Raw genomic sequence first — 23554 nt, forward strand, 5'->3', positions numbered from 1 at the left:
TATTAAAGACCACGCAATATAGTGTTCAGGCTTTTTCGTCTTATGTACCCTTGCGCACATAAACAGGAAGATAGTACTGAATACTGGAGCCATTTTTGGAACAATTATGAAGAAGCTGGCGACGAGTAGAATTCAAACATAGAGGACAAGAATTGTCGGCCGGAGAAGAACCAATATAAACGAAATATTGACAATAGAAAGAAGATTGTATTCACACTAGTGAGCCTGCAATACAAATAGCAAAAATAATTACGAACCATTATCCTGGAAGGATCAATCATGCCCTACCCAGTGCCGGGAAAGGCGCTCAAAGTGATGAAACATTGCAGTGATCTGGTGACTACCGTATCGCAATTACACTTTCCTGCCGAGGTGGAGTTACTGGAGAAGGAAATCCCGCACAAGTATTTGCACACGCACGAAGTGCTTAAAGAATCCCATTGCATAAAAATTAGAACCAAACAAAATTCACCTTATGACAGACGTCAGAGTTCAAAAGTACATACAAGTGAGCCTATTCAATTGATTGAATAAGGCATTTCAAAAGTGATACTTATGGAGCTAAGTAAAATACCAGCTTCCCAGTAACAAGAAAAGCAATACGGTTTCAGGAAACGTTCATCTATTTTGTACCAAATCCATGCACCTACAAGGCTCTTCAGTAATCTTGAGCATAATATTTCATTATATAATACACGGAGCAGAGAGAGAGACAAACATTTTTCTAATAATGAGCAGGATGATATTGTTAGGGCCTCCACCTAGTGAGAGGCATCCTTATTCCAAGATGCCTTGGAGCTGACGGAGCAGATAACGGGTAATAAACGGTATTTTTGAACGTCCATCATGGCGGTGCTTGAAAGATTTACAAATCATGACATCAACTAACATTGCGTATAAATGCTGACGAAAAAAATCTGCAAAAATTCGGGTAAATTTTTAGTAATTTTTAGCATTGTTATGCCACTTTCTACATTTCTGGCTTGTTACAGCCAGATTTGGTTATGAGTAGCCAAAGACGTTTGGTTACTTTATTTTGCTCTGATTTTGTAGTATTTATTCTACCGAATAGAATGAATTATTTCCTAGTCGGCCATTCTGCCCTTGCGATCCTGATAAAGCTCCGTAGCATCAGCGCAGGGAAGGCCGCCACTTTTTTCCTACGGATGAATCTGTGATTCAGTGTCATATAAAATCCCTGTCTAGAAAAATAATCGGTACGGTTATGGTTCTTCACAAAGAAAATATAAGAAACACACAGCAAATTTTCGCAAAAGCGCACTGAACACTGACCTTATTGCTCGGCTGTAAGAGAAAACTTATTTTCTACTCTTGTCTTAGTTACATTCAACCCCATAAGAAATATAGTCGCCGGTACTAACAAGTAAAACAACTTCATGAGTAAATGGCAGTACAATGTCGTCATGAGAATAACTGTTGGTAATTAGTAAAATTACATTGTACAAACACGTTTAAAAACGGAGGCAACAACTTACGTCAGCTGCAAGACTCTGTAGCATGTTAGTTAGCTTGAGGTGTTCCCATCCATCCGCCCTATTTTGCTGACAGGTGTCATCCTAATGATCCCGCGGTACCATGTTAAGCCGTCTAAACTTTTTTTTCGCGAGATATCGCTTTTTCTTGTGCGCTAACAATTGCTGTGCTGCCAACATTCTCAAACGTTGTTCGAACTTTACTGCAACAGTGACATTTAAAACAGCACCTTGGGTTCAATGGATACTCAAACAAACTAGATATTTTGGCTGAGATGGAAGCTCAACGGCCACGTAGCACTCTTACCATTTATTTGGAGGTGAAAGACGGTTTCATTTCCGGCAAATTACCAATTGCGACACACAGTTCCTACGTCTCGCCATTTTATGACGTTGCTCATGGCACAAACGGAGGCCGGAAGTGAGAGAGATCGTCGTGTGGTCTAGCAGAAAACCGCAGTAACCACTGGTCGCGGTGTCGGTGCACACAACGAAACAAGTTGACCCCCCTACACGTCTTGGTACCTGCCGCTATATCACCTCTGTGTGCGTCTATCTTGGGGACGCACAGGACGTGAGATGGTATTAAAATAGCGTGCCGGACAACATTTTCTTTACGTACAACGTGACGGTAGGTCTTTTGCTTTGCGTTCTCGTTACGAACAATCGAGGTTTAGGCGCTTCGATGCACTCCGTTTGACTGCATGGCGGCAATAGCGGAGCACAGAGCTCCCTCCAATGTCAGACAACACCCCACATCCCGAACCCGCGACGGTGATTGAGGTGCCAATGGTTTGGGCATGGTAGCAGCAATAGTCAAGGTAGAGAACCTTGCTCGAAATGGTCAAAGCGTGATTACGAGACCGTCGATTGCAGCACCACACATTTCACCTGTTGTAGTTGTAACAGACCTCACCCCGCTTACTTCCATTCTGATGACACGTTCAGAATTGAGGATAAAATAATCTGAAAGTCACTGAACCTCAATCACTTCCACAATCTCGAAACAAAGACCCCGTGCCTTGATCTGGGAGCTACGCAGACTGGACCGTGCTCATTAGTGGGTGGGATGGCATCAAGCTTCATAGGAAACCCAGTACAGAACTGCTGACATGCTTCCGCCACCACCCGGCCCCCACTCGGCTGTTCTTGGCGCCCTACACCACTACACTGCCTGTGGATTCCGAACGTCCAGTCGCAACAAGCATGACTGGACGGGGGTGTTGGCTCACCTGCGCCTGTTGTGAATGCTACCAGTGGCTATGGGGGCGTGGTACACTGAAATGGCAACAATGGCCACAACTGCCTCGCCCGACCCTGCGTGGTCTTCACGTGGGCCTCGGCCACCTAGTGTCCGTCGTTGCACCCGCGGGAAAGAACCTGACACAACGGCAACTCTGAGGGCAACGGATGACGAAACTTACGTAACACTGTCCTCGCCGGCGTCACATGAGCCCAAGAACAGACGGTACGCTCTTGAGCGCTAACAAAATCTACTGTACACCATACCAGCCCCAAAACACAAAAGAATATCCGACAAAAAGGCGCATTACTGATAATAAAAAAATATTTGCATTGGAGTGTATGAAGCGGGGCTTTATTGTCTAACTGCGGGGTGTCAACACAAAAGCTAAATTCTCCTATTCTCAAAACACATTTTCTTGAGGGCGTCACCTCAGATTCTCCGGCGCATGTTAGGACAATCCTTATATATTAAAAGACCGCTTATTATAGTGTTCGTTCTCTTTCGTACTAGGCACCCTTGCGCCGATAAACAGGAACATACTACTGAATACTGGAGCCATTTTTCGAACAATTATGAAGAAGTTGGCGATGAATAGAATTTAAATATAGAGGCCAAGAATTTTCGGCCAAATAACAAACAAATATAAACAAATTGCAGAAAATATAAAGAAAATTGTATTCACCCTTGTGAGCTTGCGATAAAAATACCGAAAATCAATTTGAACCATTATCCAAAAGGATAAGCTCCAACCATGTCCTACCCAGCGGCGGAAAAGGCGCTCAAAGAGATGAAAAAATGCAGTGTTCTGGTGACTGCCGTATTTTTATTCCACATTCTTGTGGAGGTGTAGTTACTGGAGTATAAAATTTTGTACAAATATTTGCCAAACGCACTATGTTCCCAAAAATTCGATTGCATAAAAACTAGAACCCCAAAAAAATTCATTTTATGACAGACGTCTGAGTTTAAAAAACAAACCGCTGAGCCTATTGAATTTATTGCATAAGGTATTTCAAAAGTGTTACTTATTTCGCTAAGTAAAATACTACCTTCCCAGTAACAAAGAAAGCAATATGGTTTCAGAAAACGTTTCCCTATTTTGGACCAAATGCACGCCTACACCAGGCTCTTCAGTAATTCTGGCCATAATATTTCATTATATAACTCACGGAGAAAATAACAATCAGAAACGGCATTTTTTGAGCAGCTATCCCGACACTGTTTCAACGTTTTACAAATCACGGCATCAAGAAACATTACGTGTAAATGCTGACGAAAATGATCAGAAGCAATTCGGACAATTGTTTAGTAATCTGGAGAATTGTTTTGCCATTTTTCTACATTTAAGGTTTGTTGCAGCCAGATTTGGTTATGAGTAGCCAAAGACGTTTGGTCACGTTATTTTGTTAAGATTTGTAGTATTTATTCTGCCCAATAGAATGAACTCTTTCCTAGTCGGCCATTCTACCCTTGTGATCCTGATAAAACTCCGTACCATCAGCGTAGGAAAGAACACCTTCTCTTTTTCTTACGGATGAGTCTGTGATTCAGTGTCCCATACAATACCCGTCCAGAAAAAAATGTTCGGTACGGTTATACTCCCTCACGAAGAAAAACTAAAAAACACAATGAAAATTTCAGCGAAAGCGAACTGAACTCTGACATTATTGCTCGGCTGTAGGAGAAAACTTGTTTTTCACTCTTGTCATACTTACAATCAACCCCAGAAATATTTTAGTCGCCGCTAATAACAACAGAAAGACTTTCATGCGTAAATGATAGTATAATTTCTTCACGAGAATACCTCTTGGTAATTAGTAAAATTACCTTGTACAAACACAAATGAAAAACGGAGGTAACAACCTACGTCAGTAGAAAAACACGGTAGCATCTTAGTTAGCTTGAGGTTACTCATCCATCCAGCCTATCTTGCTGACAGCTGTCCTCTTATGAATGAGCCATCGGGACGATGTGAAGCGGTCTAAACTATTTTTTTGCGAGATATCACTAGTGTTCGTGCGCCAACACTTGCTGTGTTTCGAACGTTCTCGAACATTTTGCGAACTTTACTGCGTGACATTTAAACCGCACCGTAGATAAAAGGCAAGCTGAAACAAACTACAATTTGCGCTGAGATTAAAGCTCAACAGCCGTGTAGCACTCTTATCGTTTATTGAAAGGCGAAGGACGGTTTTATGGCCGAGAAATTACGAATTTAAAAACACAGCTCCAACCTCTAGCCATTTTATGACGTTGCCAATGGCACAAACGGAGTCCGGAAATGAGAGAGATCGCGGTGTGGTCTAGCTGAAAACATGAAACGTACCAACCGGACCATCGCAACCGCAGTAGCCACTGGTCAGGCTACCGGTGCAAACAACGAAACAGTTTGCCCGCCCTACCCTTCTGTATACCTGCCGCTATATCACCTCTGTGTGCGTCGATTTTGGGTCCGCAGAGTACGTGAGACAGTATTGAAATAGCGTGCCGGACAATATTTTCTTTCCTACATAGGCTTCCTACAAAACCTCCTCCGGAGGTTTTGTAGGAAGCCTACGAGACATACCGGGTGCGGGGTTGAATCGCCAAAAGTGAAAATTCCCTACATAGTAAGCACAGTCCACCCGCAGGATCACGCTGTCACATTTCATCGTGAAGCGAGCACGACCGCGGCACACACGCAGCTTCGGCCCCCAGCGTGGCTGCAAAGCTTTGTTGGGAGGACAGGGATGTCGGGAACGTTCAGCGCTACGTTCGGGCAGCGTCCAATTCAATCGCCGTATTAAAACACAGCAGCAAAAACCTTGTTCTTTCAGACGGAAATTACTGTACACAGAAGAGGGCAATGGCGCTGGAACGACACGCCATTTGCCCCCTTGATAAAAAAACATTGAAAAACGGAAGCACCCTAGCCTGCACGCGAACTAAAACATATCGTACGGTATTATAAAGCTCAGTATTCACATTTACGGCGTAACAGATAAGCTTACGAAGGGAAGCCTTGGTATACGTAGAGTAGGAGGGATCCGATAAGCGACTACATGGAACATTCAAACACCAACGCAACCAACACCGCTGCTGCAGCTTGCAGCTTGTGAATGTCGGCACGGCTTGAATTATACGGTACATGCGTAATTTCGTACGACTTAGGAAAGTCAACGTGCTGAGAATAATTTTAAATATTTCTTTGAGAGCGTGTGGGGTCAATTCTTGTTCGGTACGCCACGTGACTATTGGCGTATGCGCCCAGTCACTGTTTACCTCATTTCTGGTGGGCAAGTCATAGCTTCTTTTATTTAATTATTTACCAGCTAATCTCAAAGGTAATGTGCAGACACTGACAAGTTCAATTGCTGGAATGCCTCTCTAGCTATTCAGACCGAATTCGGTTTCGTTTTCACTGTCCCTATAGACAACTTATTCACAACACGCGAATAATGTCCACGTTAGATGAGTTAGCAATGAATATACCACATGGTGGCGAAACACTATCTTAAAACCTTTGGGCACATTTTTGATACAACCTCTTCCTGGTCGCATTGAGGCGTGGGACAGTACAAAATAAACTACACAAATTGATCCCCGCTCAGCACGTAAAATTTGAAACGCACCTGCGTGCATGCAGAATACCGCATTCTAATAACTGACACTGATGGGCACATCGCTTTTCACAACATGACGGAGGCAGTCAAGATGTGTTAGAAAAAGTAGTCTGGTTGGTATCTTCAAATCAGGCACATATCTTCGCGGAGCTTGGACAACAGGTTTACTAGCAAATTAGTCTAAACACACGCACAACCTTCTTCTTCTTTTCTTTTGGCTGTGTGCCATGTAAGCACCTCATGTTCGATGGGAGTGTTCGACATGTTCCAGACTCTGGTCTTTTCGTAAACGTTCGGTGCCGAAACTCCCTGAAGACTCGACGAAAGCTGTTCTGAAGACAACTGAAGAAGCATCCTGCATGACTGAACAACAAACGGTTCTTCTATAATGTCTTTAGTCCCGAACCGATGGTTCTAGCTGCCCTCAAGCCCCGCGGCGCCTCTACCTCAACGCAGTGCTGTGGTACGGCGTTCCTGATTACGCGGAGCCGGTTCCACGCTAAAGCCCACAAACGCAAGCGGGACACCCTTCGAGCTGGCTTGACGAACACCATTAGTGACAGCAACGCTTTATTAGACTCCCAATCTACGTCTATCGGTGAGCTGCAGAACCTTTTGAATGTTCTCGTGATGAAGCAATGAGCACTTCGAGACATATACAAACAATTCGACGACCAGGTTGATCATCAAAACTTGAAACAAGAGTGGGAAGCTGCGGAGGGGTATAGCGTTTCGAAATGTGTTGCAAAATCCAAGCTCTCCACAAGAATAGACGAAATTCAGCGCCCAAACGCATCAAACCGCCCAATAAACAACGTAGAGCCATTGAGCGCAGTTCGTGCGCGCTCAAGGGCCCCTATCAAGCTCTCTCACTAGAGCTAGGCAAATTTGACGGAACTCTTCAAGGCTTGCGTTCCTTTCGGGACCAATATGAGGCAACCATACACCGAAAGTCGCAGCTGTCGACGATTGACAAGTTTGAGTAGTTTAAAGGCTACCTTGTTGGTAAGCCGCAAGATAGACCTGTCCACATTCCCTCACTGAACGTAACTACCAGATAGCGGGATATTTACTACAGGAACGCTTTGGATGGAAGAACCTTGCGATCAACGACCACATGACTCACCTCTTACAACTGCAGACTGTTGATTCAGGGCAAGACGTTGGGGCGCTGCGATGTCTTTACGACGACGTGGTAAAGAACGTCAGGAGCCTTGAAGCTCTAGGGGTAAAGCTGGAGCACTACAGTGCTCTGCTCAGGGTGGCTATCGAGAAGCGGCTACCTCGCGTGCTTCTACTTCGGTACTGTCAACCAAAGCCTGAGCAAGCCGAAACTCTTTGCACATTTTCAGCGCTTCTATATTTCCTGAAGACGGACGCTCGCAGCAAGAAGGAGACGTTGGAAATCGCATCGGACGAGTGAACAGTCCAGAAGAAACTCCACGACAAAGCGCGACACCACTATGTACCTTCAGCAACCACCTTAACCACCACTTCCGGAACGGACAAAGAAGCGCGTTATTTCTGCAGTTCTGAAGAACACAGCTTTACTGCGTGTGGCAAAAAGTTAACCTTGAGGAAAAGAAGAACTTACTCAAGCAAAGCGGCCGATGCTTTAAGTGTTGCAAACAATTCCACCGAGCCAAGGACTGTCGGAACGCGAATGTTCTGCGTTGTCACAACTCCCACGACCGATACTTCACAACCTTGTGCGACTCCAAGATGATGGTCCTTCGGCAATTGACACCCAGCAGCGGTTTGTCACGAAAGGAATTCAAGTGACCAGTGCTATGTCTCAGGCCCAAGATACCATTCTTATAAAAACAGGTAAAGTTTGGGCACGTGGCTCCACTCAGCCGTGACTTGCCCGCTGCCTTTTGGACGGCAGTAACCAACAAAGGTTCGTCACTCAAGACACAGCCAAGAATCTTAACTGCAACGAAGCAAGACAAGAGACTCTGAATTTGCAAAAGTTCGGAGCACTGGGCCCATCTAAGTCAACTCCACGTCGCGTGGAACTGTGGATTACAAGCCGGCATGACACCAAGGCCATCCTTATCGAAGCTCACGGGGTACCAAAAATACGCTGTGGAACTCCGTTTACAGTCCCCACTTCTTTCGTGGGAGACGGAGTTCGCGATCTTCGCCTCGCCGATGATGCTGATGCCTCCACAGATGACACTATTCAGGTACTCATAGGATCCGACTATTACTAAAAAGCCACAGCTGCAAAAATGCGGTGCCTTACAAGTGGCCTAACTGCCGTTGAGACGTCTTTTCGGTGGACGCTACAGGGCCCGGTAAAATGCACGGAGAATATCCGAGGCACGTTTTCCACTGGCGTCGGGAAGGTATTGGCCCATAATTTCAATGACGACAGCAGAACACTCCCTCAACAGCTGCAAGCTTTTTGGTAAGTTGGGCTTTTGTAGGGAGGGTATCCTTAACCACAAAGATGAAGAATCTGTCGGGGATCAAGTTATCACTGAATTCAATAGAAAAATACGGAGAAAAGATGAAAAGTATGACGTTTGTCTGCCCTGGACGAATAACACTGGGGAGGTTGATTGCTGTCTAAGGGAAGGGAAAGACCGCCTTGACCAGCTGCGCGACGTCTCAAACAAAAAAAAAGCTCTAACGAAGAGCTCAAAACGAAGCTCAAAAAGCTCAAACGAACAGCTTCTCATTCGGTATGATGCGATGGTACGCGAATATGTGGAGAACAACTTCACCGAACCCGCAACGACACAAGAGGAAGTTGGTCCAGTCTACTACCTGCTGCAGTGAGCAGTCATCCGCAACGACCGCAAGACTCAAGACTCGAATTGTCTTTGATGCGTAATCTAGCTCACTTGAAAAACTCACTGAATTACGTGTTACACTCTGTTCCGAACCTCAGTCCTTCGGTACTCTCCCTGCTCGTGAAGTTCAGGATGTACAGAGTTGCCCTAGCAGCCCACATAGAAAAATCATTCTTTCAAATTTTGTCGTCGGAGAACGACCGTGACGCACTTTGGTACTTTTGGTATGGACACCCGCCGACTCAAGGACAGTTCTTGCTGAAGCAACCTGTCTGTAGAATGAACCGTGTTCCCTTCGGTGCTGCGTACCTTGATGCATCCGCCGCTTTGCAGCGACGGGCTGTAATGCAGAGACCACCCGCGGTGAGAAAGAGACCGGCTCGAGGAGCACCCACGAGACCGGTCTGCCCAACCAGATGCCAAGTACCGGTCATCTGGGATGAGTAAGACGGGATTACAAGACTCTCGGGAAAGAAGATACGCTTACATGAATGGAAATGGGGTGGGGAACCTTACTGCCAACATCGTTGTTGGTTGGTTGTTTGGGGCGCGGGGTCACAATCGTGGAGGTGGGAGCTGTCCGAAGCGCCAGCACTGCCCACCCGAGTCCCACCTGCCGAATCGCAGGCACAGGGCGAACCCATCGTCTCCTACTCGGGACACGCAAGATGGAACGCGCTCCCTCTACGGCTGCGCAAAGGGTGACTAGCAGTTGAGGACTAGCCTCCAGCAGAGTTCCCAGTGCGCACGCGGTAGTACCCAGACACCTGAAGCGTCCACGCATGGTGCCTATTGATACACCCACGTAGTGTTCAGGGCCGAGTAAAGCCACTCGCGAAATCTATCATATCAGAGAAGAAAGTGGTCAAGGGAGACATTTTACCGAACGGAGACCTCCGGCTGATTGCTCACCGTTGTCAAGGATGGGGTGGAGGTCCACCCTGACGCAGTTGCTGCATGAGCCGCTAGATGGGTAGGTCCAGTCCATGGCCACCCAGGATAGGCCGAAGTGGGTGTTAAGTTTGGGATTACCCCGGGTGTGTGGTGGTTGGACGCCGGGCCAAATTGGCCAGGCGCTCCTGACACATTGGAACCCTTGTTTCCACCACACGGTCGCTTAGGCCGGTTGCCACGCACCCCTTTATCCGGCGGACTCGTGAGTGCCGACATTGACCATGGGACACCACATGGAGGCGGTTGTGGGCAGGGGGAATGTACGGCAGCTGCTACTACTCTCCCCGGAGGAGATGGTCAATGCTCCTTGTCCCACAAGCCAGCGCTTTCAAAGTCCCTTTTTACTGAGCTCGACGCTACACTGCAATTTTGAAACTTCGGCAGGTCCAATTGATGTAATTACAAAGGCCATGAAAGATCAATTTTACGTTGAAGACTTTGGGACAGGCGCAGACTCTACAGAGAATGCCTTGTTATGTGACAATGCAGCCAAAGTCATCAGCAAAGCAGGCTTGCACCTTAGCAAGAGGACGACTAATGAAGCGCAGCTGAAGACCACTGCAGAAGGAGACAACACCGTTATCTCTGATATTTAATTCACGATCCTTCAAAGCAAGAAAATTCTAGGCGTGTTATGGCACCCGGACGAGGATATGTACGGGTTCGATACAGCTGAACTTATGCAAATAGTAGCCTCAATTTCGAGCAAGACGAGGAATATGCTGACAATCATAACCAAAATATACAATCCATACGGCCTTATTACTCCGTACACATTGAAAGCCAAAGTACTGTTTCAGAAGGCTGGGAAGAGGAAGATGAACTGGGACGGAAGTTTGCTGGATGACTTAAAAACTGAATGAGACAAGTGGTGCGAAGGCCGTCGTCTTCTTAACCAGATACAGGTAGCGCGCTTTGTGTTGTGAAATAATGCGGCAAAACAACCTTCACGTGTTCTCTGATGCAAGAACCTCAGCTTATGGATGTGCAGTCGACGTGCCAGTGACATTATGACTAGACAACGTTCCCGTGAAAACACAGACCCTACCAAGGTTGGCACTTCTTTCGGCTCTAACAGCACTTCGGTTGATGTCAACCGTAGATAATGAGTATTGTACCCCCTGCCAGGTTTTGTTTTAGACAGACTCGTCTGCTGTTCTAGGATGGTTGAACTCAAGCCCAGGAAAGTGGAATACCTTCGTGGCAAACAAGACGAGTGAGATTCATTCCCTAACCTAAATTCAACAGTGCTATTACTGCCCGACAGACCAGAACCCTGCATATTTGTTAACTCGGAGAATACCTGTTAAAAATTGCAATAAAGCAAACTTTGGTGGGAAGGATTTTAGTGCCTGCTCAAAGGAAAGGACAAATGGCCAAATATCACATTTTGCGGTGAACAGTAAGCGGAAACCGCAGAAGAACAGACACAAGTTTTTGGGGTAACTGCAAAGAAGGGTTCCGAGCTTTATGACATTCCAATGATCAACAACATTACAAAGGTGCTGAACAACACGACTTGGATAATGCGGCTTGTTCACAACTCTCGTAACCCTCGCAGAAAAATAACTGTACCCCTACTGATTTGCGAAACTGAACAGGCCAAGCAAGTTTGGATTTACAACGCTGAACAACCGGCATTTCATCATCTATATTTGACCCATTCAGTGTTCAGCAAATGCTTCCCCTATGGCGATGAGGATCGTTACATTAGAGTGGGATGACTGCTACAAAAGTCTGACTACAGAACCAGTGAACAACACCTAATAGTACTTCCTCCAGACGACGAATTTACAAGATTAATATTGAAAACGAGCGCTTCAGGCTTTTTCACGCGGGCGTTCGAGATACGTTTGGTGAAGTACGTGAACGATATTGGATTATCAGAGGTCGTCAAATGGGTAAAAATGTGATCAGTCAGTGCCGTACATGCAAGAAACTTTCAGCGAAGCCAATGAGCGAGCCATTCGCCACTCTCCCAAGGTGTAGTCACTAAATGAGAGCCGTTTCGTATCATTGGAGTTGACATTACTGGATAACATTGCCATCGAGAAGGAGACGGAGCCACGAAATGTTCCATTGCCATCTTTACTTTTGGTGTTGTGCGAGCAGTACACCTCTAGCTTGTTCGATGTCTCAACACCCCAGATTTTTTAGATTAATTCCGCCGTTTTACAGCCAGGAGAGGAATTTGCAAGACAGTATATTCAGACAACAGCCTAACTTTTAAAAGAGCTTCGAAAGATTAGTAAACTATTGGGAGGGCGAGACGAGATGAGCAAATATTGAAATACTTTAGAGGAAACAAAATTCCCTGGAAATTAAAAGCCTAAAGTGTCGCCTGGTGGGGCGTATTTTTGGAAAGACACATCAGAACAATCAAGGAATCAATGAGAAAAGTATTTAAGCCAACTGTTTTGGCTATGATGAACTGTGAACTTTGCTTATAGAAGTTAAAGCAATGGTAAACTGGCTGCCACTGACTACCCTTTCAGCATTCCTAGAGGAGGAACTCTTAACTACCGCGACAGAAGACTGCTGTCCGTAGTGGAAGGTGGCATCTTAGAGATCCAAAAGTCATCAGAAGAAGAATTTTGAGGACGCTGGGGATGGCGGAAAGAGTTACTAGGTGCATTTTGGTGTAGGTGCCTTAGAGAATACATACTGCAGCTGCCCTACGCCTACACTGTACATAATGCATCTTTAAGCGACGCTAAATTTGGCGGTTTCGCGTGATTGTGAACAAGGAAACACCAAGGTTGCTTTGGGAAATGGATGTGATCGAAAAAACGTTTCTGGGCTCTGAAAAAAGAGTTTGTCTTGGTCTTCTCGAGAAGTTGGGGGGATGTCGTATTAGATGATCAGTGCAACATCTTTATCGCCTGGAAGCTTCGACTTAATGCTCGTCTTTATTCTGGTGGGAGGATGCTAGAAAAAGTAGTCTGGTTGGTAGCTTCAAATCAGGCACATATATACGCTGATATTGGACAGAAGATTTCCTACCAAATCAGTCTGAATGCACGCATGACCTTCGTCTTCTTTTTTTTGGCTGTGTATCAAATAAACACCTCATGTTCGATGCGACTGTTCGACCCGTTCTGAACTCTGGTGTTTTCTTAAAATGATGATTTCCTGAACCCTTCGGACGTACTGCTACTAGTTTACTCAACTCGTAATCTTCTTACTGGCCCTATGTAACTATCTGAAGGCTTTATGGGCAGTATACACGTGCGACATATTTATTCGTCACAGTTTTACTGCGGACTTCACTAGTTCCTGTGATGGGAATTTCGTGGTTAGATTTTTGTGCATCTTTTGCAAAAGGCATTGCAGCAGTGCTATGGTGATATTTTTATGTGAATATACCGATGTGCAGTGTGACATAGTATGGCCATATTGGGGAACATCGTCCTTATTGAACATCTACCAGGAAGGATGTACAAGCTGGATAAACAATTGCGTAATCGAACATTCATGGGTGTGTTCCGCATAAGTATTGTTATTAGTTTGAATTGTCATGCCAGAATGATATTTGTGGTTTGGTATAAAGACATTGGTTTAACCAGCCTTTTTCATTTGTTGGTTTGTGGTTTAGTATATAAATTGCAGAAGGGTGAACTGAAGGGCTTGCTGGTACATCATATCGTTTGAAAATAGCGCGGAAGACGGGACGGAGCATGTAATAGACGACACAGCGCTTGTGTCGTCTATTACTTGCTCCGTCCCGTCTTCCGCGCTGTTTTAAAACGTTAGTATATAAAATTTTGTGTACCCTCTAAAGGCAGATAAGTGCGTGATCGGATTAAATATATATAAATACTTGAACTCAAACTTACAGAGACGTAGTCGTATGGAGATTTTATAACTTATACAGAATTGTTTGGTTACACGCTGCCGCAGCGATAGTCTCCAAAAGCAGGTCTTTCCGAACAACGTGTAGCTACACAACTGCAAGGCAAATATAAAACACACACAAAAAATCCATATTACACAAGGCGTCAAAAATCAACTATTGCTGTTTGCGAGCAGCAGATAGAAACTTCGCCAAACATCCTAATGCGTTGCAGTATATTGCGCGAACCATGCATTTGGTTTGTTTATTTATGTTTTGCTTTTACCGCCCGGCTGCGCCGGTCTGTCTTATCTTTGCGCCAAGGGAAGCGCGTGTTCCCTTCTGTCTTTCTATGCCGCCTGTGTTATCTCCTCTGATAGGGAGAGCATTCCGAACTAACGTGAACGGCCTAGAATAATCTTCTTTGTTCTGGATGTATATCGACGGTTTAGGAAACACTCGCGCCGAAAGATAAAAGCCGGTACAGAAGACGCCGCGGCTCTAATTTGGATCGTCGCGCTCGCCTTCGCACAAACTTTGTTGAGTGCTACTTCACCGCCTGTATTCTTTCAGTTCTTAGGGGAGCACAAGTTCGCTCCCAACTCTCTTGTTTTCCTTGAATACAACTGCGTCGTCTTTGGCTTCGTGACATCTGGTGAAGGTGCGGGGTTAATGAAGCCTACGCCCTCGTCAAGCCAACAAGCGAGTCCCGCTCGTGCCAGCCGCCGACAGCAAGGTCTTCAGCCGGAGTTTTGACTGCTTCCGGATAAAGTGAAGAAAGAAGACGTCGTGACAACCACCATAATCAACGCAGGCACCATGACCAGCACTACCAATGCTGCCCTTGTTCTTCGACAGGCCCGGGAACCGTCATCGCTCGTCGGATCCCCCAGAGAAACCCATGAGGACTAGTTGGAGAAAGTGGAGCGCGTCTGCATCTTTAACAGGTGGGACGACGAAGAAACCTTTCCCCACGTTTTGTTCTATTTGGATGATACGGCCCGAACGAGGTTTGAAAACCATGAAAGCTCCCTAACCAACTGGACTTTATTTAAGAGCGAGTTGCTCAAAACATTCGCTACCGGTGTGCGGAAAGAACGATCTGCCCTTTTGTTGGAAACGCACACGCAACACCCCAACGAAGGGGTTGTGATCTTCGTTAAGGGGGTCAAGTAGCTATTTTGCCGCGTGGACCCCGAAATGACGGAAGAAAATAATTTGCGCTTCTTAATGCGCGGTGTGAAGGAGGAATTGTTTCCTGGACTTGTCCGAAATTCGCGAAAGATCGTCGCCGCATTCGTGACCGAAGCCACCACCATTGAGAAAGCAATCGAAATGTGTGCTAAGCAGTACGACCGGAACTTTGTCTGCATGGTCAATGCAAATTGCGTCGACAGCATGCGCATTCCCGAAGATAGCCTACGTGAGACTATCCGCCAAATAGTGAGGGAGGAGCTGCGGAAACTGCTCCCTACGTCGCCATAACCCCAAGTCGCTTCCCTTAGCGACTTGATTAGAGAAGAAGTGCAGCTAGCGCATGGTACTTCAACGACGCCAGAAACACCCCGCCAGCCGCAAGTCATGGCCTACGCGGCTGCGGTCCGTCGACCTTGCCCACTTGCCCCCGATCGGCCCGAGGCTCCATACCGTCGTCTCCTGTCGCCGACCCGACCACCTGTGGTGCAAACCCCCGCCCCAAGGAAGACCGACGTATGGCAAACGCCAGATAATCGGCCGCTGTGCTACCACTGCGGAGAGGCCGACCACATCTAGCGGCGCTGCCCCTACAAGAGGCTCGGTTTGCGAGGGTCCTCCGTCGAAGCACCATGCCCCCGGCCTGGCCAGCGCCCTACTGAAATCGAAGATTACCTGTCGAACGCCAACCGAGGTCCAGCGCGCTTCTTCTTACTCAAGGCATAAAGGCATTCCTCTTAATGCCTTTATGCAGCCGGGTTAGGAGTGTTCTGAATGTTTTCTGCGTCTTACATTAGAGATTCGAGCAACGACCTGTAATACCTGCCAACGAACCCGCTTGTTGACATAACCGTGTAGCAGCTGCAACCGCGTAAGGGCTTCTTCCTCCGCGACTATCACAAGAAGAGGTTGCAGAGATTCGAATTTTACGTCGTTAATTTCCCAATATGAGGCGGCGCTTTACGTGGAAGCAACGGAAAGGTACACTGATCCCGGTTTAGTTGAAACATGTCTTCCCTGCATTCGCGTTGGCCGCACGCCTTTCTTTTGTTAGTTTACTTTTTTCTCTTTTTTTTCTTTTCCTCTTCCTTGTTTTTGTTCTTGCTATTCCTTCCCTCCTCTTTCTGTTGTTCTCTTCTGGCTCCCATAGCAACGCTGATGCAGGAGCACAGTGCTGCCTGCTCCAGAAGGAACCATCACTAAACAACAACTCCGCTACCACACCTTGCACTACGCGGCCGCTAGCGCCTATACTGTGTAAATCCTTGTTTTTCGCGTTTATACTCCATCGATGTTGTATAGAGTCCTCTTTGTTTAATGAACACAGAAGTGCATAACACCATTCGACAAATGTTTATAACTACACCTATCTGGGCTCGTTTGACCAGATATTTAGTACATTTGGCTTAATTGAGGCAATAAAATAACCGTTCGGGTACCTTATTTATCAAATTCTTTAAAGGCATACCAAGCAAACGTTATAACTGCCCAAACCCAAAAGCGACCATAGCTTTGTGAGTACCAAGCATGGCCACGAGGATGCAAACCTGTTTACCGCTGGTGAGTCGCGTGATATTTGCTGCTGTTTAATTGTGTTCGAACAATTCTGAATACACAGATGTTTTTCAAATTTTTGAAATATAGTGTACCAACTAAAAATTTCACTTTTTTGTCATTTTAACGTATCTTGCTGGCCGACAACACTTTATTGGTCTTCTACTCTGCAATGCACTCTTGGATTACCTGTAGGAATCACGTATAAAAGAAAATGCTATTACAAGTTTGACACCATACAGAGCCCAGAGAGCAAGCTGTCCTCACCACTTCAATGGCTTGAATTGGCCACCGATTTCAACAATTCGTGACTTCAAATTTCTCATCGTGGGAACAAGTAATATTAATGTTGGAACGAAATCTGAAAGACTTGCTTCAGCAGTGATCGGTACTAAAATTACATTGTAGCGGTTTTAATGCTATTTACTTGTTGAAAGAATAGACAAGGGTAAACTGCTCATCTTATTTTAGTACTTCATCAGACTATACTTTAGGTCCCCCGTGCTGGAACATCTAAAACACCACAATACGAAGGTAGATGTTTGGTGTTCTAATGTATATAAAAACTCCAGAATGAATTCGTTTTTTTGCAGGATACCTATACTGTACGAGTGACTGAGCAATAAAAAAAATGTAATAACACCTCTCATCCAGGAAAGGCCGAAAAATATATTGTTTTTTGTGTTACATTGATTTTCTCAACTAGTGTGTTCCTTATGCGGGTAAAAGGGTAATTTCTCTAAATGAGACAATTCGGCACTTTGGGAAATCTTCGAAAAGTTTGAACAGTGTACTGGTCGGCATTGGATGTTAAAGGCTGCTTTGCTTTGCCTTCGTCTGTGTAGTTGCTATGTCACCGGACATGCCACACACACAAAGCGCGCATCTCTACGCATCAAAATGTTTGTTTGGCATGACGAAGAGTGCACAGACGGCATGTCGGAAAAGTTACAGCGCCATTCATAAGAAGCCACCTAGGTATGATTTAAACAAGAAAAATGAGAAACCTATGTGATGTACAATATGGACGTCAAATCGGGTGTCTCTCAAGGTAGTGCTCTTGGCACTTCAGTCTTTCTAATTTACATTAATGCCTTACCTACAAATATCTCGTCTTTCAAGTGGCTTTTTGCAGATGATTGCATTATATATGGTCCAATAACCACTTCTTATGATCATATTCTTTTCAATAAAACGTAACCATAATTTTTAATTTGTGTAACACCTGGGAGATGACCTTTTCCTGATCAATGTGAAAAATAGTTCCTTTCCCTCGCAAAAAAATATTTCAAACCCAACATATTCTATCAATACCACTTACGTGACAAGGGCAACGTCATACAAATACGTAGGAGTACACTTGACACCTGACTTGTCATGGTTGTCTCATATAACCACAGTCTGCGCCAAATTATCAAACTCATTCAGTTACCTACGCCGAAACGTACGTAACGCACGTATTGACATCTGTAAGGGAGCCTATATAACTTTAATTTTCCCACAATTATATTTTCCTTCATCTGCATGGTCACCACATCTAGCGTATTTGATAAAAGTACTAGAATCAATTTAAAATAGAGCGGCGAACTTCATTTCTCTGACTTATCACCGCCACGCTAGTTTTACTAAAATAAAATAGTTATGGTAATACAGCTGTTAGAAACTCGCCGCTCAATCGCTCTTCTCTGTCTCCTGCAGAAATACATAAATTCAGCTCCGCCATCCCTACTGCCTCTGCAACCACCTCTACGCATGACAGCAGGGCTTCATACTCAATCCAGTTTCCAGTGAATATTTCGTAAAAAACGTTCATTCAACTTATCTCCATCGCCACGTGCCATTTCATTGGGGAATGATCCTTCAAACATTATCGCCTGCTTATCGGACCGTGATGCAGTTCAAGAGCGGCTTCCCAGCAATTTTGCTTGAAGCTTCTTTTCTGATCGTAATCCTATTGTCATATTGTTAACGTTCCTTTTTTTTCGTTGTTGAAAATTAATATTGTCGTCTACTTTAGGTGTAATTACACGTGCTAAAACTTTCATAATGGTGTTTTCGCATAATAAAGTTTTACGCTATTTCGCATTGCTGCTGTTTTAATTTTCTACCCCACCTGATCCAAGATGTTCATAATAAATACCGTGAATTACCTAATTCATGATGTTTCTTTGTTGTTTTGTTCTTTATCCCAAATGAAATGTCAAAGTACCCCGCTGTTTATTTTTCGTTTTATTTTGTTCCCCCCTCACGCAATGCTCTACAGGGCCTGTGAGGTACTGTGAAACATATAAATAAATAAATAAAATAAAATAAATAAAAGTTTTCCTGTTTATCTTTCATTATAAGGAGTACAATATCGCTCGGTATCCCTGAGGTGCGTGAAAAAACTTGGTGCACTTCTACTCTGCTAAGAACGATGACCAGCGAAGATTGGAGTAGTCCAATCAGCGCAATAGACAAAAAAAAACATTTGGTTGCCTTTCGGTATTGAGAATAGTTATTAAGTATTTATTTGAATCAACCAAAGAAATTGAGCTCTTTTTAAGAGTACAATGTTAGGCGCTGTAGCTTTTCCTTCCACGTCGAGGCATTTCACTGTCTGTGTAGCACATACACCCAAACCGATAGCAGATAGGTGAGATTCTGCCTTGGGACGTCAGCCTTTAAATTTAACGCAGGCCAAACAAAACTGTCCTTAGTAAGGGCATCATCCTAGCTGTGCATGTACGCCGTCCTTTCTCAATTCTCACTCATGCACGCCTAACCCGGGAATCGGTGCTGCGAGCGTACTTTGACATTGGCACAACTATTTCTTGACAACACCTACACGGTAAACAAAAATATTGGCCCATGTCAAAGTTCTGTGTGAGAACAGTCCCTTAATCCGGGAGGGATTCGCAGCTACATGACGGGGTGGAACTTGAGTCGGGAATGCCGGTGGCTGCACGTTTTGTGGCAGTGGCGTTCTGCTGTTTTCGTGCACATTAGCGCAACTCTGAGCACTGAGGTTTCTGCCATTCACGCTCTTATTTAAGTGAGCCAGCGACTTGTGTCCGCCCATAGCGAGGGAAAAATAAAACTGCGGATAACGGAGCTAGCGGCACTATGAACGGACGGCGCAATTCGGAGAGGCACATCAGTAGTGGCGAGAGACATAAATTTGGGAGAGAGCCATCGACACTGAAAGGGAGTGGTTAAGCGGTGCTGAGTACAGCGGCGTCGCTCAGCAACCATTCCCACTCCGTCCTCTGCTCTTGCTACGCTTGTCCGCCCAGCGTCATTGCCAGCTTGGAAGCTTTTTGCGGTTGAGCTCATTCATTTTGTGACGCAGCTACTGCAACACCTCTCTTCCGTTTTTATAAACCACCTGTAGCAGTTGCAATGATGCTAACAAAACAAAAGTGGGTGCTTCAGTAGCACTGCTGGCGACTCGCATATAAGGCTAGCGAGCTTTAATACCGTAGGCTTATCCGATGTCGCCCCGTTTGGGCCCTGCTTTTTCAACAGACCAAGTCTCTTCCAAGTCTTCCCGGATTCAACGAATTCACCTGGCCCACTACTCAGGATTGTCGACGTAGCGCTGTGAATGAATGTCCAGGAGAGCCTGCGGTCTATGCGGCCAGCTGTTACCCCGAGACTCATGGGAAAATACAACAGTTGTGCAATGAATGCCCGGAGTAGTGTAGGTGTTAGTGAACCTCCCTCAAACTCATAGCATACTGGTGTCGTGTTACGTGCGTTCGCACAGCGAGAGGCACCCCCTGTTTCGTCTAGGCTGGATTGAAAATTTTGTTTGCTTGCACCCCGGGGGCTTAGTGCTGCTACGTGGAAGTTGCAACGCGCCGCATTCGACTTTGGGATACCTCTAATCAAGCCGACGACGATTCCTAGTGTGGGAAGCGTTCACCGATGTCCACTTCGCGCTTCCTAATGCGGTCGACAATCCAAGTCGGCAACAAGACCACACGTGCAGTCCTTCACACTCTTCTGAACTTTTGCGCTGGCCGGAAGCGCATCCCGTGTCTTGGAAGCGGAAGCAGGACTGCTGTGCCAGGGATCATTACCCCATCCGCATCGGCTTGGCTCCCATCGTAAAACTTTTGCACGGCCACCGTTGCTGTGTCACATACTGAGGCTTGCTTCGGAGAGGTCTGAACACTTCAATTCTATATGACACATCTGATACCCTGTATGTGCCGCTGCCGCCCTTCGGGATGAAATGCGGACTTTTTTATTGGGAGAAAGTAACAAGCCAATACCAGACCTACATCTCTTAAATTTGGGGATGCTCGCTCCCGAGCAGAACTGACAGCCGATGGAGATTTCTAAAATCCGGAATTACGGACATCGTTTCACCCCCTTACGGCTGCAGCTTGCTGTCATGACATGTCTCTATCCCGGGAACGGTGGCTAGATGGGTGCGCCGCTCAAAGGCCATTTTCTACCACAGCGTCTGCCTGCGCTCCTTTCCTCGTATGGAGCTCGGTGGCTGCCCCCCAAGCACCCGCTGTTACTGCATGCGTCATGTGTTAAGTTACCTCGTGCCATCTTGGAACACAAGTGGCTAGGGAGATGTTCCAAAATATGAGCAAGCTCCTCCACCATTTTCCTGCTCACCTGCTGTGCCAACAGAGCCTCCTTCCCCGTTCCGTAAGAAATACCTGGACGGGATTCAGACAGCATTCACCATGGCTGACTTTATGGCAGCGATGAACGAGGCAAAATTTTGCACAGCCCCAGGCCAGGATGGTGTGAATTACGAAGTGTTCAAAAACATCGACGGTCCGTCTAAAGTGGGTACCCGACTGGCGGACAACAAACGGTCCTCTGGTGACGTTCCAGTAACATTGAACAATGCTGAAGTAGTGCATGTGCCAAAACCTACTAAGCATCTTGGCAGTCTGAGCAACCTTAGCCAGATCGGGCTAACATCGATCCTCTGCAAGCTCCTTGAACGAATGCTAGCCACGCGCCTTAAATGGTGGCTAAAATGATACGGATGGTACCACCCGCCTCAGATTTGGTGTTGTTCGCTCCTGGGCACACAAGACGGCCTATACTATTTCTCATTTATGGTGTTCGAATGTTTCAGATCCAAAGAAATTCACATGATCCTGATTACGAACGTCTCAAAAGCCTTATGGCAATGTGAGCTACTTTGCAATGATTGGTATTATACAGTGGGCCCTCCTTATGTGGTTCCGTGGCGCCTTTCCTCCAGAGCCCCTTTCTCCAATCCTATTGAAAGGGAAAGCGCGGGGCACTTCATTTCGAAGCGAGGCGTGCCTCAAGGCTCCGTGCTGTCTGCTGTGTATTTAGCGTGTCAATGTCGCCTTTGACATGAAAGCTGGCTGAAATTCCGGACATTTTTATCCTCGTAAATGCAGACAATGTGCGTGTGTGGGTTGTACACATTGAACTGCACAGGCAAAAAGCCGGCCTACAGACTGCCTTCAACATTACTTTATGGTGGCGGTAAATTGTTGGATTGAATCTGTCCACTATGAGGACTACAGTAACCAATCGCAGTGCCGACGCCCGTTGTCGCCTGCACCAGTATGCCAGTCTTTCAATGGCAAACCCCTGGATAGCGCTGCTCATAGGCGTGTACTGGGGTTCGAAATACCCAAGCAGTTCCGCATATTCATGAATCCATTCCACTCAACAAAAACTGCCAGCATGCTACACTTGTTCCACAGTATCGGCCAGAAGTGTGGGGGCGCGTTATCTTTTGTTTTGCTTGCATCAGGTTGGGCAGTCTTTCAACCAAGTTTTAAAGCGAAGCCGGTTCCAGCATCTTAATTTGCGCGACTGGCATAGCTTGGATACCAAAATAAGGGAAGCAATGCGAGTGATCTCTGCCCTTTTTCACCATGACCTGCATTCCACCCTTTCAAGCAGAGGTTGAAATTGACATATCGCACGAACTTGCACACCAGCGTCGATCGGCTCGTCTTTTAAAACTTAGATCGGTTCCTGCACCCGCCGCACTCGCGCAGTACTATGACTCCGCATTGCGTCTGATACCAGGTCCAGCTGGGCTGAGCCAACATACAACCGGCCCCTCGAGCGTTCAAAAAGTGTTCTCCCTGCGCAGCAGACCAACCCCCCTTGCTATCGACACGCCATATGGTCTGAAGAACTATTTTGATGCAGGGGTGGGCAGTGGTGGGCAGTGGTGGGGTGGGCACGCGAGCCTACTTTGCCACGATATGCCATCTGTAAACCAAACATGCACGTACCTTATGCAAGCTCTACTTCCGTCGGCCTGGTCGCCATCCGTGCTGGTTGGTGTTCCCTAGGCACTCGCCTTTGTGTTGCCCCACCGTGTTGCCTGTTCATCTACACAGATTCAATACCTGCTACTGGAGAGATTTACATTGGAGATTACATGCAATATCCATCACATAGTGAAATAGTTGCCGCGCCCTGTTTGCGTCCTCTGGACACACCGTAGCACGCCGATACACGTGGAGACCGACTTGGCTGCTCATACTCCGCCAGGTATGCACCCCCTTTCGCTTCAGCAGCTGTCACTGCAGTACGCTCTTCTAACAAAAAAGGTCTCTTCGGTGCCCCACGCGTGTCCTTCTTCCTCCACGTGGGGCTGACCTTCCTCGTGGCTTAACCCGCTGTGAGGAAGTCCGACTACGGATAATGCGCTGGGGCTTTCCAATGACACCTGTTGTTCGTAAAACAAAGACTTCTAGCCTTGCAGTGACCTATTCAACCTTCCCCTATGGTCTTGCTTCCGCTGCGGAAGTTACATTATTCAACCCCCTTTGGACATCTCCAGGACGCCAACCAGCCAGAAGCAGGAACATGGTCACCCCACGACATCGCCCAGGCCGTCCGCCCGACATGCATCGGTGGACGCA

The sequence above is a fragment of the Haemaphysalis longicornis genome, unplaced genomic scaffold (assembly GCF_048455015.1).
Source record: "Haemaphysalis longicornis isolate Haplotype H1 unplaced genomic scaffold, Haemaphysalis longicornis Haplotype H1 scaffold_14, whole genome shotgun sequence".
Classification (NCBI taxonomy): Eukaryota; Metazoa; Arthropoda; class Arachnida; order Ixodida; family Ixodidae; genus Haemaphysalis; species Haemaphysalis longicornis.